We start from the raw sequence: 16,846 nt of genomic DNA, 5'->3' as shown, positions 1-16,846 counted from the left end.
TTCTTAGTAGAGATGTATTCCTCCTTTTCCTATACATATACTTTGAAATAATGCCATATATATATATATATATATATATATATATATATATATATATATATATATATATACATGTATATGGTTATTAATTTTTTTTAATAATTTTCATTTAATTATGATGAAAATGAACAGGACCATAGTGGGAGCATTATCACACATTCGCATCAGTGGACCATCCTCCGGGCTCTTTTGAAGTATGTACTACCACCCCAGGTCAAGAGGGGGCACTGACAATATCCTTATCCTCTTTATTCCCTCCACTCTGGTCCATCTGCTACATATCCCAAGGTTCCTGAAAAGAAGCACGACTCAATATGAGAATGCAACACAGGGTGGAGTTTCTTCCCACCGTGACTATAACCAATGTAGCCGAGCAGGAGGACCGGAGGAGGGCTTACGCCTTCCCCAGTCTGGGGCCCAGACCATGTGGGGGCAACCACCCTGGTACCTTTGGGGGCCAGAGGTACAGAGCTTTGAAGCTCCACCCTGTAGGGGTCCGTGGTCACCGCCAGGGGGCGCCCATATGCCTTTGGAGCCCTGGACCTCAGCACTTCCGCCACACCCGGAAGTGCTGGGGGGAAGGAGAGCGAGGACACCCGGGGATGCAGCCGGCACTTCCGCACACTGGGACGTGTCGATGGATGATTGCCAGGAAACACCTGGAGCACATCTGGGTGATTATAAAAGGGGCCGCCTCCCTTCATTCAGGGCTGGAGTCGGGTGAGGAGTGGACTAGAGCTGGAGAAGAGAGAAGGAGGCGGTCTGAAACGAGGCATTGTAGTTGTGGCCAGGAGTTTGGGGACTTGTGGGGTTGTGGTGCACTGGACTTTGTAAATATGATTAATAAAAGTGTGTTGGGTGAGTTGAATGTGTCTGGCTGTCTGTGTCTGGGCCAGTCTCCACAATATGTGATTATTTTCAGGCAGAAACCAGTGTTTGCTTCTGCCAATGCAAAATCCTTTATGCCATACTTTATGGGCTTGTCTGGCATATACTTATGGAAAAAAGGCCTCCCTTATATTTTATCACTAGCAAAATACCCACGCTTCGCAGCGGAGAAGTAGTGTGTTAAAGAAGTAATGAAAAAGAAAAGGAAACATTTTAATAATAACGTAACATGATTGACAATGTAATTGTTTTGTCATTGCCATGAGTGTTGCTGGCATATATATATATACATATATACATATACACATATATACACACACATATATACATACATATATATATATACATACATATATACACATACATCCACATATATATACATATATATATACATACATATCTACATATATACATATACACACACACACATATAAACATAAACATACATATCTACATATATATATATATATATATACACATATATACACACACATATATACAGTCTTTGGGGTGCGAGCAACTGTTGCTGGGGGTGCCAGAATCCATGAAGGAAGAAAAATGAAAAACATTATTTGTACAAAATCTTAATTTATTTATCCATTCCTAAATAATTAAATGGGCAGGCTATTTCGTATCAGTGCAATACGCTGCTTGTTAAAATGGATGACTCCGCTCTTACGTGCAAGTCTGCGTGGATATTATGAACTATCGTTTCTGTTCAAGTTCTATTTAAATTTTAAATAGAAGGAATTTTTATTTAGTCAACAGAATATTATTCCGGAATAAATCAACTCAAACCTTAAATAACTTATAATATTTTGCTCTCCATAAAAATATATCCTGTCTAAATTATACAAGTTAGAAATAAAGTAAATGTTAAAAGAACAAACATTCAAATTTCTTTACTCTTATGTAATTTTATATAAAAATAAACTTAAATTTTAAATATCCCAAAAGATTTTGCTCTCCATAAAAATATATCCTGTCAAAATTATACAAATTCAAATATGAACATGGTGCATAACAAAACCTGGAAATATAAATAAAATTTGTTCTTTTCAGCAATAACAAATCAAATCATTCAGTTGTCTTTGCTCTTATGTCATTTTATCAGAGCTGGACGCCTGGCATCTTTTTTTGGCAACAAGTTCGTTTATGTTTGGTGTGAGGTTCTGTGTTGTGGAGATTCTCAGGATGGACTGCAGGTGCTCATCAGTGAGGCGACTCCTGTGTGCTGTTTTGTTAGTCTTCATCACTGAGAAGAGCTTCTCACACAGATATGTGCTACCAAACATGCACAAGGTTCGAGCCGCATGTAGACGGAGCTGGAGCATTTGTGCGGAATGGAGTGAATAAACTGTGCGGGCCCTGCAGTATCGTACTTTGCCTTCAGTGTGCCATTACACTGCAGCTCAATCACCTCCATCTGAATCTGCACAGGTGCAGTTTCCACATCGACGGCAAATGGGTTGCGAAACAACTCAAAATTTTTTTTTTGTTCTTCAAAGTCACCAAAGCGCCGTGAACTCAGTGCGCAGTGCGCCAGTTTATCAGCAAAATGCGTATTTGGGAAACTGTTGTGCTGATTTGGTTCAACATTACTTGGCAACAGGGAAAGTGGGGCAAGTTGCACTGGTGCATTTGTGTCTCCCATAAAAGTAGCTTCACTTGAAATCACTTTGTGATTTTGCACAGGTAAAAACGTCTGCTGAAGTGTCAGATTCTTCTTTAACTCTTCTGCTTTCTGTATCTTGTGCATTGCATTCAGGTCTTTCAGGTTATCTTGATGTTTTGTCTCATAGTGCCGTCTTAGATTAAATTCTGTAATTACAGCCACATTAGCTCCACAAATGAGACACACGGGTTTACCGGCAATGTCAGTAAACATATACTCAGCCTCCCATCGGTTTTAAAGGCTCTATGTTCAGAATCACCTTTTCTCTCGGCATCGTGTGGGCTAGCTTCGCAATAACTTGCAGCATCATAAGCTAGACTTGATTAACGCGTAAGTGTTCGCAAGGCAGCTGAAGCGCTGCATTATGGGATCTGTAGTTTATTGTGTTACCAGCGCTTCATATCCCCGGCCATTAATAACAATAATACAGTATATAAAATGATCTCGGGCGGATATAATTACACGCCGGGCCGGATGTGGCCCGTGGGCCTTGAGTTTGACACATATGGACTAAATAGAACTTGAAAAGATATATTTTTCAATGTGATCGCAATTCAGATCGAGTTGACGCAGACTACAGTACATCGAGCCAGCGTGCTATTGTGGTTTTGCCTGCGTGCCTCAATAATTTACCCTCCCCTCGCTCTTACTTTTTTACCGTTCATCTAATGAATACACTATGGCTTTACCAAAACAATCATTGATCGCGAATAAAGTATCCATTATTCATAAAGCTTCAATTTGTGATTTGTCTTTCTGTATTAACCGCATATTTTTTCATACGCCTCAAACCAAGGGGATGCGAGGTAAAATGAATAAAATGCATGCGATATACTCAGTGCATCCCTCTCGAATCGAACTCGGACGCTGGCGCTAGAGGCAAGTTCTACTATTGCGCCACAGCATGTGGTTTATCTATTTGAGCGTAGCAGTGTAATTCGGTTTTTGTTCAGCACTCTTTGGAACTGTTGCTTTTTGTCTGCGCACTGCGCCAGTTCATGTGAGCCGCTGAATGTGTTTTTATATGTCACTCGCTCGCTTCTATTTGTTTCGCTGCCTTCTTAATTATATAATGCATGTTTTCTTAAGCGCTTTTTGGAGCTCTTCCTGGTTTTCTACGTAATGCGTAATTACGGGAGGCGTGATGATGTCACACTAAACTCCGCCACGGCTTTCGAGCTCAACTCCATTACAGTAAATGGAGAAAAATAGCTTCTAGTTATGACCATTACGAGTAGAATTTCGGAATGAAACCTGCCCAACTTTTGTAAGGAAGCTGTAAGGAATGAGCCTGCCAAATTTCAGCCTTCTACTTACACGGCAAGTTGGAGAATTAGTGATGAGTCAGTGAGTCAGTGAGGGCTTTGCCTTTTATTAGAATAGACTAGCAGAATACCCGCGCTTCGCAGCGGAGAAGTAGTGTGTTAAAGAAGTTATGAAAAGAAAAGCAAACATTTTAAAAATAACGTAAGATGATTGTTAATGTAATTGTTTTGTCATTGATATGAGTGTTGTTGTCATATCTATCTATTTATATATATATATATATATATATATATATATATATAGCAAAATAGCTGCATTGGCAGCGAGAAGTAAAAAGAAAAGGAAACATTTTAATAATAACGTAACATGATTGACAATGTAATTGTTTTGTAATTGTCATGAGTGTTGCTGGCATATATATATATATATATATATATATATACACACACACACAGACACATATATAAACATATATATACATATAAACATATATATATATATACACATCTATACACATATATACATACTGTATATACAACATATACATATCTACATATATACTGTATATACACATATATACAAATCTACATATATATATTAGGGGTGGGACTCGATTAAAAAAATTAATCCAATTAATTAGAGGCTGTGTAAGAATTAATCTTGATTAATCGTATGTAATCGACACGAATTTGCCCCAAATCGCAAATGTTTTTTTTTATTTAAAAAGGTTTTAGTGGGCTTACAGAATCAAATAATAGACATGGACATGAATATTGTAAACTGAAGCTGTTTTAATTTCTGAAAAAAGCTTTTAAACTGCATTTGAATTCAAAACAGAAACAAAAATATCATCCCTGGTTAAAATTGGGCAGACTTAAAAATAAAGTGGTAGTTTAAGTACTTTAAGTACATTTTCAGAATAGTATTGTCTTTAAATAATAATAACCAAAATTTCACCATAAAGTGCAGTTTTTCTTCTTAAAAAATAAGTCAGAAACATAAAAGGTAATTTGACCAGCTTACTCTTTAAACTCTGAGTAACATTAGCCAAAATTATTTTGTACATTAGGCTAAAACAGTGTGATCATTGAACATTTTGTAATTAGATGTATTTAGAATTACTAACGGTCACGGAAGTCCAATGATCCCCAGTAAGAGCCACAAAGTCCGCTTTCTGTAATGCATCTAATTTTGCTTGCTTTTCAGTGTGCACAAAACCATGCTTTTATCAAGGCTTCGGGTAGTCGAAATGATCAGTCGTAGGAACGCGCTTTATTCCGACTCTAACATTTTTGTAGCTGTGATGTGTGCATCAGTGTAATGGATGTACCAGGAAATCATGCATTGACAAAAGTTCCGCTTGCTTGGAATTGAAAGTGTGATTAAATGCGTTATTTTTAACGCGCTATGGAGTACATGCATCGAAGCTTCTCAACTGTGCTTGTGCTAAGAAAGGGAAAATTTTAAAAATAACGTAACATGATTCTGCGTTAACCTAATATTTTTCATACGTCCCAAACCAAGGAGATGGGAAGGTAAAATGAATCGGTAGCGCGTGTACATAGTCAGTATATCCCTCTCGAATCGAACCTCGAATGTCGGCGTTAGAGGCTTAAGACTCTACAATTGCGCCACCGCTTGTCTATGCTAAAGTATGTATTGTAGATCGGGCTATAGATATACATTTATATATATACCCGTATCGCAGTGGAGAAGTAGAAGTTATGAAAAGAAAAGGGAACATTTTAAAAATAACGTAACATGATTGTCAATATACAGTAATTGTTTTGTGAGTGTTATTGAATGTTGCTGTCATCAAGGATTTGATTATCATTATTTCTTTCAATCAGGCTCGTATTTGTACGATGTGTTCAAGTTACATTCCGTGTTTGTCAATCGTTGTAAAGATAAGAGGTTTCATTCATCGATTAGTTCCTTACTGCATCAATAAACAGCTCGTCTTCCTTTTTATCTGTGATGTGACAAACTGCATGCACGGGTTTTTTTTACGCTGTCTTCCTTTAGCGGGACATTGACTTTTTCCACCGTGTGCTTTGTTTCCACAGTAGCTGCATTTATGAATATGCTTATCAGACGCTTCATATTTTTGCTGCCTTTTCAATTGTGTAATTCGGTTTTGTTCAGCGCTTTTGGAACTGTTGTTTTTATCTGTGCACTGCATCAGTTCACGTGAGCCACTCGGTGTACTTGCATCGAAGGTTCCCAGCTGTGCTGGTGCCATCTCGTGCTATGTCCATAGCTTTATTTAATGTTACCTTAGTCCTGGCACTTAAAACTTTCTCTGGCAGTTTCGCTGAGTTTGTGTCAAACACCACCCTGACCATCTCATCTTCCTCTCCATAAGCACAGTCCTTCACCCGTGAATATTTACCCGTGGCAGTTTGCTATTGGATTGCCGCTGACGGATGGCCTTATATGGGCAGGCACTAAATTACAAACGCCAGCGCAGCCTGTCTATGAACTTAATTTAAAGTGTAGGTTTACATCGTGCTTTGTTTCCGAAGTAGCAGAACTCGCTTCTTATTGTTTCGCTGCCTTCTCAGTTATATAATGCATGTTTTCTTGAGCGCTTTTTTGAGGTCTTCCTGGTTTTCTATGTACTGCGTGATTACGTGGGAGGCATGATGATGTCACACTAAACTCCCCACGGCGTTGAAGCTCATCTCCATTACAGTAAATGGAGAAAAACTGCTTCCAGTTATGACCATTACGCGTAGAATTTCGATATAAAACCTGTCCAACTTTTGTAAGGAAGCTGTAAGGAATCAACCTGCCAAATTTCAGCCTTCCACCCACACGGGAAGTTGGAGAATTAGTGATGAGTCAGTGAGTGAGTGAGTGAGTGAGTGAGTGAGTCAGTGAGTGAGTGAGTGAGTGAGTGAGTGAGGGCTTTGCCTTTTATTAGTATAGATTGATTCATCCACTGACAAATCATGGGCAGGCTGATAAAAATTTGTTATATGTGGGTTCCACAATGTCAAGCAGGGCTGAATTTTATACATTTGGACCCTCTGCAGTTCGCATACCAGGAGAAGGTGGGAGCGGAGGATGTCGTCATCTATGTGCTACACCGATCCCTCTCCCACTTGGACAGAGGCAGTGGTGCTGTAAAAATTATGTTTCTGGACTTCTATAGAGCCTTAGTGACAAGATGACAGAGATGGGAGTAGATTCATACCTGGTGGCATGGATCATGGACTATCTTACAAACAGACCTCAGTATTTGCGTCTCGGGAACTGCAGGTCTGACATTGTAATCGGCAGCACAGGAGCTCTGCAGGGGACTGTGCTTTCTCCGGTCCTGTTCAGCCTATATACATCAAACTTCCAATACAACTCGGAGTCCTGCCATGTGCAAAAGTTCACTGACAACACTGCTATCGTGGGCTGCATCAGGAGAGGGCAGGAGGAGTAGTATAGGAACCTAATCAAGGACTTTGTTAAATGATGTGACTCAAACCACCTACAACTGAACACCAGCAAAACCAAGGACCTGGTGGTGGATTTTAGGAGGCCCAGGCCCCTCACGGACCCCGTGATCATCAGAGGTGACTGTGCAAGAGAGGACAGAGCCGACTATACTTCCTTAGAAAGCTGGTGTCCTTTAACATTTGCAATAAGATACTGCAGATGTTCTATTAGACGGTTGTGGCGCATGCACTCTTCTATGCGGTGGTGTGCTGGGAATGCAGCATAAAGAAGAGGGACGCCTCACCCCTGGACAAACTGGTGAGGAAGGCAGGCTCTATTGTAGGCACAAAGCTGGACAGTTTAACATCCGTGTAAAAGCGACGGGCGCTGAGCAGGCTCCTGTCAATTATGAAGAATCCACTGCATCCACTGAGCAGTATCATCTCCAGACAGAGGAGCAGCTTCAACGACACACTATTGTCACTGTCCTGCTCCACTGACAGACTGAGGAGATCATTCCTCCCCCACACTATGCGACTCTTCAATTCCACCCAGGGGGGTAAACATTAACATTATACAAGATTATAGACTGTTACGCCTGCCTCGCACTCTTCACCATGCATTTTTTACCTCGCATAGCATTTTTATCACTCTTTAATTAATATTGTTTTTATCAGTATGCTGCTGCTGGAGCATGTGAATTTCCCCTTGGGGATTAATAAAGTATCTATCTATCTATCTATCTATCTATCTATCTATCTATCTATCTATCTATCTATCTATCTATCTATCTATCTACCCTTGCTCACCCCTTGGGATTTACTTCTGGTTATCACAGAAATAAATAAAACTTTGTAGAAGCACGTACCTATCACGTGGCCTAACCTGTCCAAAGCCACCAGGGAGCAAAGCATGTTTGGACCAATGTTTCCTGAAGTTATATTGTCAGTCCAGTCCCATCTCTATTTCAAATGGCACAAAGCAATTTATCTCGTTTTTTGTTGTGGGTTTCCACTTTGAAAAACGAGAATGCGGTGCAAGCATAGCCCACTATTCAAAAAATTTCTTGGCATACTTGTTTGTCTCATCTGACAGTAGCTGAAAGGCAGTCTCAGGAAAGAACATGCAAATGCGCTCAGTTGGCAGTCGATCAGCTGGGATGGCATTGGCTGGGGTCCGATCAGCTGATGCCAGTTCCTCACTCTCTTGCTTGATGTCCTGATTACTCCAAACAAAATTAGATTCTAAAAAGCGATAATACGCGAAACTGCTGAGTATTTTGTTTTCTGCACTCGCTTAGGTTCCTTGCGAGATGTCGATGCTATCTTGCCTTTGTTTATGTTTCGTAACTCACGTCACATGCAGGGATTAGAGTCAATGAGTCTAAGCAAAGAGGGAATACCTTTAATGTAACTGTGAGTTTTGTCGCCGTTTATAGTTGATTATCACCCTCTACCCCTGGATGATGACTTTTGTCGACGGGCACCCTCAACCCCTCCTGTCAACATAACTTGACATCCCTAAAAGAGTTAAACCAACAATGTGTAGAAATATGGTCTTTTAAATATCTAAGTGACACTTAATGTGTATCATGGATCTTCAGGTCCAGTAAGGTTACATCACACAAATTCCAAAGAATCTGGGTCATGCCACAAGCTTTCTGTATTCAACTTTGTTTGGCAGAAGTGAGTATGGAAATGGGCATACACAACATTTTTATGTATATGCACCATTTATATATAAGGCCCCAAATCTAATCAGGTAAACTACTTTCCATTAATGTAATGAGTATTCAATCTGTATTTAAAAGCTGATACTAATAGGGTAACCTTTACACAAGCAGACAGATTGCTCCACAGTAGCTAAAGGCTTGGCCTGACATAGCATTTTTGTACCATGTGAACGTCACTGAGAGAATAAAACTGAATAATAAAAAAACAAGCGCTAAGTTTTACAAGTAGCGAAGATTTACACCTGTTGTTACAGACTCAAATCAAATGTATGTTTTTATTATATTGTAGAAATAATAATAATAGCAGCTCACTACTCAAAATGCAGAGCACCTGGTCTGGAACCCGGAACCTTTGGGTTATAAGGCAGCAGGTCTTACCTCTGCACCATTCAAGAATATGTGTAAACTCCCTGTCGATTGACATTTGAGCTTGAGTTTTTAACTCATTGACAGCCACATGTAAATGGAATGCTTTTTTTTTCTTTGGTTTTATTCTTGAATAAAAGTGCACATGTGTATTTGATATTTGGACTAAAGTCTTCACACATTACACACTTCATGTCATTATTAGTATAACATGGAAAAGGTTTCTGCTTTAGGTATGTGTTCAGCATTTCCTGCATTTCTTGCATTTTTTTCATCCTACACTTACCCAGATCTTTGTAGACATGGAACACACATGAAATGCATCCCATCCATCCATCAACCCGCTATATCCTAACTACAGGGTTTTGGGGTCTGCTGGAGCCAATCCCAGCCAACACAGGGCGCTAGGCAGGAAACAAACCCCAGACAGGGCGCCAGCCCACCGCACACATGAAATGCATTTATTCCAAAAAACGATATACTGTATTATTTACCCTATACAACTCCAGGAACCTCACATGCAGATAAAGAGGCTTGCACTGGTAGAGTTGAGCTCTGTCAAGGCAGAGGATGGGACAGCAGGCTGCTTGCTGCTTGTACTGATTGACACATTTATAAAACAAAAGACGTTGATGAAGAGGTGCGAAGGGATTTAAGGTGGACCGGGATTAGGAGTTTTTTCGTAGACTTCAGGAATTCTAGTGTTAAAGCCTGGCAAGGGAAGTCATGTCATCTGGGCCGGAACCAGAAGTGATGCCTTCGAGCTTGGAACCAGAAGTGACGTCATCGGCCCCAGAACCGGAAATGACGTCCTCAGGCTCGGAACCGAAAATTACATCATCGAGATGGTAAAAGCATTCTATAAGCCTGAACATTGTGTACTTGGTTTTATTTTCTTACTGTTTCAGAATGGCTTTATTTCCAAGCAAGGGAATGTTTAGCAAACTACAAAGTAAATGACATTTATCTACTTGTTTTATACTTTGAGTTTTAATATAAGCTACATTACCAAAGCAAGCACAATTTTTGGAATATTTTATTTTAACTCTATGTCTTATTATCCTCTTAGTTTATTTGATTGTTTGTTGATTTGAACTCTGTTAAATAATTCAGTAATAATTCAGTTTTTATAATGCCCAAGTACATGAATTTTGTGTTGCAGTTGCAATTTCAGAATCTAAGAGTTAACCACATTTTGGGATAAAATGTAAGATACTTTAAACTTAGAACGCAGACCATCTATCTTGAAAAATCATCTCAAATATTTACAAAGCCCAGGCTTTTATTTGTAGTAAAAGTAATTGAGCTTCCTATATACTACAAACCTTCTATATAATCTTGGTAAGAGCCAAATACAAGTTGCAACATTCACTTTCAGCTTCAGTGCATATACATATAAAGTTCATCTTTAATACCACAGATTGCTGTAAACCAGCATTTTTGGTGTCATGAAATAACAAAGTGGATAGTTTATCATTGGCCACAGAGCCTAATTTAGCCTCAATATCAGATACCTAGGGAGGCATCATACTTGAACTGATGAATTTCCATAGACTGGAATTCTAGCATTCCATGCCACAGAATTACAAATAACTAACACTTTGTTATTATCAGCGTCAAAGCTGCTAGGTGTCTGAAATGGTGACATGGGCACTGGGGAACCACATTTGGACTTTGCAGAGCCCCACCTCACTGTTACACAAACAGCACATTGCCAAACTTGTGCTAAATGACTGAAGCAAGCAACAAAAAACAAATCATAAGTGGCAGAACAATCTAAATAAACTAAGTCAATACATAATCCTCCAAAGTGCATACAATTTCCACCAAATAAGCATTTTTTGACAAGTTAACTTATCTGGACTATTGGTACAGATGACTAAGCAAGCATATTAAATGACACAAAAACAAACAAATAAATAAATAAAATACTGGACATGTAGCATCATATCTATTTTGATTCGATTGGCTCTGTTAAGTACAAAAAAGTTCAAGGATGCTGAGTCTTATCTTTGAGTTCCAGAGAAATACAGCTGTTTGGAGGCTATTGCTGTATCATAATTTTTGCTCATCTTTCTGATCTGGCCGGATGAATACACCCAGCATTTACAGAAGAGAATTTACATTGGCCTATTTACATCTATTTACATAATGCTCATAATATCAGCATAGCTTTGAGGTTCATAAAGCATGTTATGAGTTTTATCCTGCTCAAATAATGAGGCAAATAGGTTAATCTGTTTGTGAGTTATTGCATTAGTAGTCTTTGTGAAATTCAGTATGATTTTAAATCATAAGTTGAGTTTGCTTCTTAATGGGCTGCTACGTATTTAATAATAATTTGATAGGTTTAACAGCTTTGGCAGTATATATTATGGAAAATGTATGCAATCGATCAAACAATTTGAACTACAACTGTGTATTTTATTGTGGCTTATTATCTCACAATTAGTTATGCTTCACTTTCATTACATTTGGTGCCTTTTCACTACGCAAGTCCTAAATACGTTATGAATGGAAAATGATTCCACAGGCAAAAAATACAAGAACAAAAGGATTGCCTTGCTACCTCCCAAGTGTTGGCTTGGAAAAAGGAAATTGGAGGGAAATTTCACTAAATAGCACTGTCCTGCAGGATTCTGCATATAGGAATTTAAATACATGGCATATGACATGGAAGAACATGCAGCTCAAGAAAGGAATAGACAAAACCCTTGAGCACATTGTTTCTTTTCAGCTAATCCAACATCTAAATGATAACCATCTGTTTGAGTTTTCCAGTCTAGTTTCCGGCACCACCACAGGACTAAAATTGCTCCCTCTCACAATATCAATGATCTCATTCTAAATGTTAATACTGGATTACTCTGTGTGGTAGACCTCCTTATCCTTACTACTGCATTTAACACCAGTTACCACACCTTTTTTGAGCATACTAACTGGGTCCCAGTACTTTTCCACTATCTTTCCTCTGTATTCTCCAACTGGATGGAGATGGGGTGTTTGGTTTCTGTTCAACATATCTTTGTTATGTGTGGTCACATGGCATAATGAGGTAATACACAACTACAGACAGATATTTTCAGCTTTTCAATACAACATTAGCAGGAAATCAATGAAGACAAAAGGAGAGCACGCCAGCTCCAAACTGGATGGACCTGGGATGCGTACTTGGGTCTCCTTACTGCAAGGCAGCAGCACTACCACTGTGTCAACAAAGCACATTAAACTCAGTTTATATTTTATTTTGTTTTGCCTGTAACTTTCATAAAATGTGCTAGTGCAGAAAAAAAGACACTGCATTAGTACCTAACAAAGTTGCATCTTATAAATTAATAATGTACTGTATATTATTATGGTTTATTACATTACTTTTTTATTAAGATCTGCTCTGTGATATTTAAGAATATATTGAATGGTTTTAGGATGCAGGAAGAAAACAAAATTATCTAGACTGTCTGAGTGGACACAAAAGAATCAGCTCAAACAGTAGCTGGATGTTTATTTCGAACTTAAAATGTTGGATAAGTGAGGCAGCAGCCCAACCACTGCACTGCATATTTTAAGCCGCATAGCCCTGATCAAAGTCACTTGGAATTTTATAATTTTAATTTATTATTGAACTATGGTATTACATGTGCTAAGCAGGATCTGTCTTATTAGATACTAGTCTTGCATTTTAAAACTGAAATGTAAACTGATATTTTTCATGCTTCTTTATATCTGACAGTCTGTGTAGCGTTTCTAACCAAACCTACTGTGAATAGCGCAATAAAAAATTATTTGAGTTGGTGTATTGTTTCAACATTTATGATACATAATATCACCAATTACTCATACAATGTTTTCTCACTGTCTAGCTACCATATTTAAATTGTAAATAACTAAGAAATTGCTGTTTTGACACAATAATTATGAAATTACACAATAAAGAGTAATTCCTTCCTTTACATTACTCCAATGTAATTATGTTGAAAAAAAAAATCAAATAATTATGTAAGACAATAGGTGGTACTTTAAAATGTATCCGTTTTTCATGATTAATTATTGTACAATATCTGAGTAATATTTAATTATTCATTGACTTCATTTATAACATAGATTTTAATTTCTTATGCCATTTTATTCTTATACAATATCTTAGATGTAGCCAAGATTCTGCAACATATTCCTATCCTCGTGCTACTGACCACCCCAAGACTCTCAATACCACCCATTAGATGCACTACAAACTTCAGGGGACTTATGACTTAGCTAACTGGCGAAATCCATCCTTAGTTGATTTGATATGGATCTAGATCAGGAGATGGAATGAAAAAAAACAAACAAACAGACAACATCACTGAATCAGAATTTGCTTTATTGGCCAGGTACACTAATGTGTACTATGAATTTGTCTTGATAGTATTAGTGCAGCATAGAAGGACAACACATAATACAAAAAATAAATATAAGAAGATAAAATTTAAAAATGCTAAAATATAATGTGGTATACAAGGGCATTACATAAAAATAAGGAGATAGCAGGATTAAAATGTCCAGGCGGTCAAGTGTGCAGGAATACATAGATGCTGAATAGAAGCTCAGAGCTGATTAGTAATAATAATAATAACTACATGTGGAAAAAAACTGTTTAGGTGATGAGTTGTTTTAGCTTTCATTTGCCAAAGGAAGTCTTTGGCATAGGTGATTACCTGGGTGAGTCGGTTCAGCAATGATCTTTGCAGGCCTCTTTCTTTCCCTGGCGTCTTAAAGGACTTCAGTGTGAGGTAAGTTACAGCCAATGATCTTTTCACAGGCTTTAATGATGTGCTGCAGATTGGCATTAGCCTGAACAGAGGCAGCACCAAATCATAAAGTTATAGATGAGGTCAGAATGGACTCGATGATGGCTGTGTAGAAGTGGACTAATATTGTGTGAGAGATTTTGGATTTTCTCAATTAACAGAAAAAAAACATTGTCTGATGGGCTGTCTTAATAATGGGTGTGATGTAATTGTCCCATTTAAGGTTTTATGACAGCACAGTGCCCAGAAACCTAAATGATCCTGTCATTCCAACAGTTGAGCCATTTATAGCAAGTGATAGGTGAGCATGTGACTGTTTCTTTAAATCTATGAAGGTTAAGGACCAAATTATTGCACCACAATGTCAGATTCTCCACCTCTTGTCTATACAGTATATGGACTCATCATTGTTTGAAACTGAGTCATTTACTTTTACAAAGGTTATACCTTCAAAGTGTGAATCTGTACTTTTTAAGAGTTGCTTTCTTCAGCCTAAAGAATTTAAACATTTTTGGAGGTTTCTTTAGAATCTTTAAAAGAGAGTTCCTTGATTTCAAACAAATGTGGACTGTTGGGGGCACTCAAAAGTGATCCATGAGCCCAAACAAAACACAAAGAATCAAAGAAAATATAAAAACAAAGGTTTTTTTCAGAGGAGAGGAAGTTTAAATATAGCAGCAAGAGCACAAAGCACAACAAAATCAGCAAAAAGCAACATACAACCTAATGCAACACAGGGACTAAGTATACATAAGAAAACCTCTGGCCACAAGGCTGGTCCATTTTTTCATAAATATTGCACAAAACACTACCCATTCCTCCCTCCTTTGTATTTCACCAACTGTTTCTCTTCAACCTCACCTTTACGTCTTCCCACAAGGGAGCCTTTGCCAAATACTCACCTCCCAAATTCAATGACTATGACCGGAAAGGGGTTTTAAGTCATGAACTACCTTCAGAGCTTCTATATGAAATCTGGTACTCTCAAAGTAAAAAGCAAGAGAATTTTAAAGTTGTTTTTAAGGTATTTATGGTTGGGGCTTAAAGATCCCTTGACTTACTATTATAAAGTAAGCACTGTTGCTAGGACTAAAGCATGAAATCATATAACTCCAATTCTTAAATCACTTCACTGGCTTCCAATTACGTTTAATATCACTTTAAAAATCTTTCTTCTCGGATAAGATATTAAATGGTTAGCTCACCGTTACAGAAATTTATTAGGGCCAATACTCTAAGGCATACACTGCAATATCAAGATGCAGGTCTGCTTGTAATTAATTTAAAGAACACAAATAGAATGGTAGTAGGCTGTGCATATAGCTACAGGGCACTCAAACTCTGATATGATCTACAAGACAATATTAAAGAAGCCCTCAAGATGTATTATTAAGGCATAGGTGTTGTTCATATCATGCTGTAATTGATTGCACAAAGTGTTTTGATTGAGCATGGCAAATTTTTTCAAATTTTTTTCTATCTTGGCATATGTACTGGCACTTGGTCTGTGTTGAAGTCGATGAATCCTATCAAAATACAATATTTCCAGAAATTTTCTGTCAAAGTGAAAGATGTTGTTGCTTGCCTGTGGATTAATTCAGTTTTTTCGTGAGCTGCCGACTCTAAATTAGATTTAACATGAATGAAATGAATATTGTGATAAGCTGAGGAATGGTGACATAAATACCTACTCACACAAGCAAGCATTGAAATTGTGCAAATACATTTCTTTAACAGTGTGCTAAACAGTGTGGAAAAGAATACATTAATTAAGCATACACATATAATCTTGGAAAAATGCATAACTTTAACATTTCCAACATATGCCAACATTCCAGCATTCCCAAGATGTAAACCAATGCTAGGCTTTAGTTTTGTAATGCAAAATTGCCTGTGAAATATAATCCAATATTTTTGTTCGAAATAACATCTAAATTAAATAGAAAAACATGATTTTTTGAATACAAACAGAGCATGACTGTAACAGTGCTTGTTTGCTTTATGTTTGCTTTTGTAAACAGGAAGGAGTTTTTATTTGAAAATAGAAACTTCAGGGAGCTTAATGCTCAATTACAGTCAGAGTCACAAATCAGAATGCAGGAAATACATGACACTTTATGCCAAGCTCTTTTGCTATACTTTAAGATTTTTTTCAGAAATTGTATCTGATACACTGGTCTTAAGCATCATGTCATCAAACATTTTGTCCCATCAATTGCTGGTAATGGATTTTGCTGCACTGCACTATCGGCAAACAAGGAAAAATAATTATGCATTTAATTTGTAATAGCATAGTAATAAAACATGTCCCAAACAGACTTTTAGCATGTTTTTCCTGCTATTTAGAATCAAAATGTAGCCAGCCTCTTATTTAACTTATGAGATAGCCTAATATAATAAAGATTTATGTCAAAATGATTCCACAGGATAAAAACACTGAATCTGTGTTAATCTCTTACTGTTGTAATCACAGTACCTTTCATTTTTGAAAGATGAAGCCCTGCTTAATCACCAGCAATGTCCTCCTCCTTCAGATTCCCTAGTCTGACAGGCTTAGTAAAGCTAGTTCACCCTCACGGAGGCACAGTTCTTCTCTCTCTTAGAGCTGGAAGTGAACTGATGGCCATGTTCCTAGTTTCTTTTACCCCGATCGATCTGTGG

The 16,846-nt window shown here is 37.8% G+C and overlaps 1 long non-coding RNA gene across 2 annotated transcripts in view; it reads right to left on the bottom strand.

Moving 5' to 3' along the window:
* The window catches only part of LOC120534145, a 33,962-nt gene extending 17,189 nt beyond the window's left edge, over window positions 1-16,773 (bottom strand). For both annotated transcript variants that reach the window (XR_005634688.1, XR_005634689.1), the window contains exon 1: window positions 16,662-16,773. This is a non-coding gene — a long non-coding RNA (uncharacterized LOC120534145). The remainder of the gene's footprint in view (window positions 1-16,661) is intronic.
* Between the last annotated feature and the right edge of the window lie 73 nt (window positions 16,774-16,846).

The sequence above is a fragment of the Polypterus senegalus genome, chromosome 8, assembly GCF_016835505.1.
Source record: "Polypterus senegalus isolate Bchr_013 chromosome 8, ASM1683550v1, whole genome shotgun sequence".
Classification (NCBI taxonomy): domain Eukaryota; kingdom Metazoa; phylum Chordata; class Cladistia; order Polypteriformes; family Polypteridae; genus Polypterus; species Polypterus senegalus.
The sequence above is the reverse complement of the archived record's forward strand: the minus strand, read 5'-3'. Positions and strand labels throughout refer to the sequence as shown.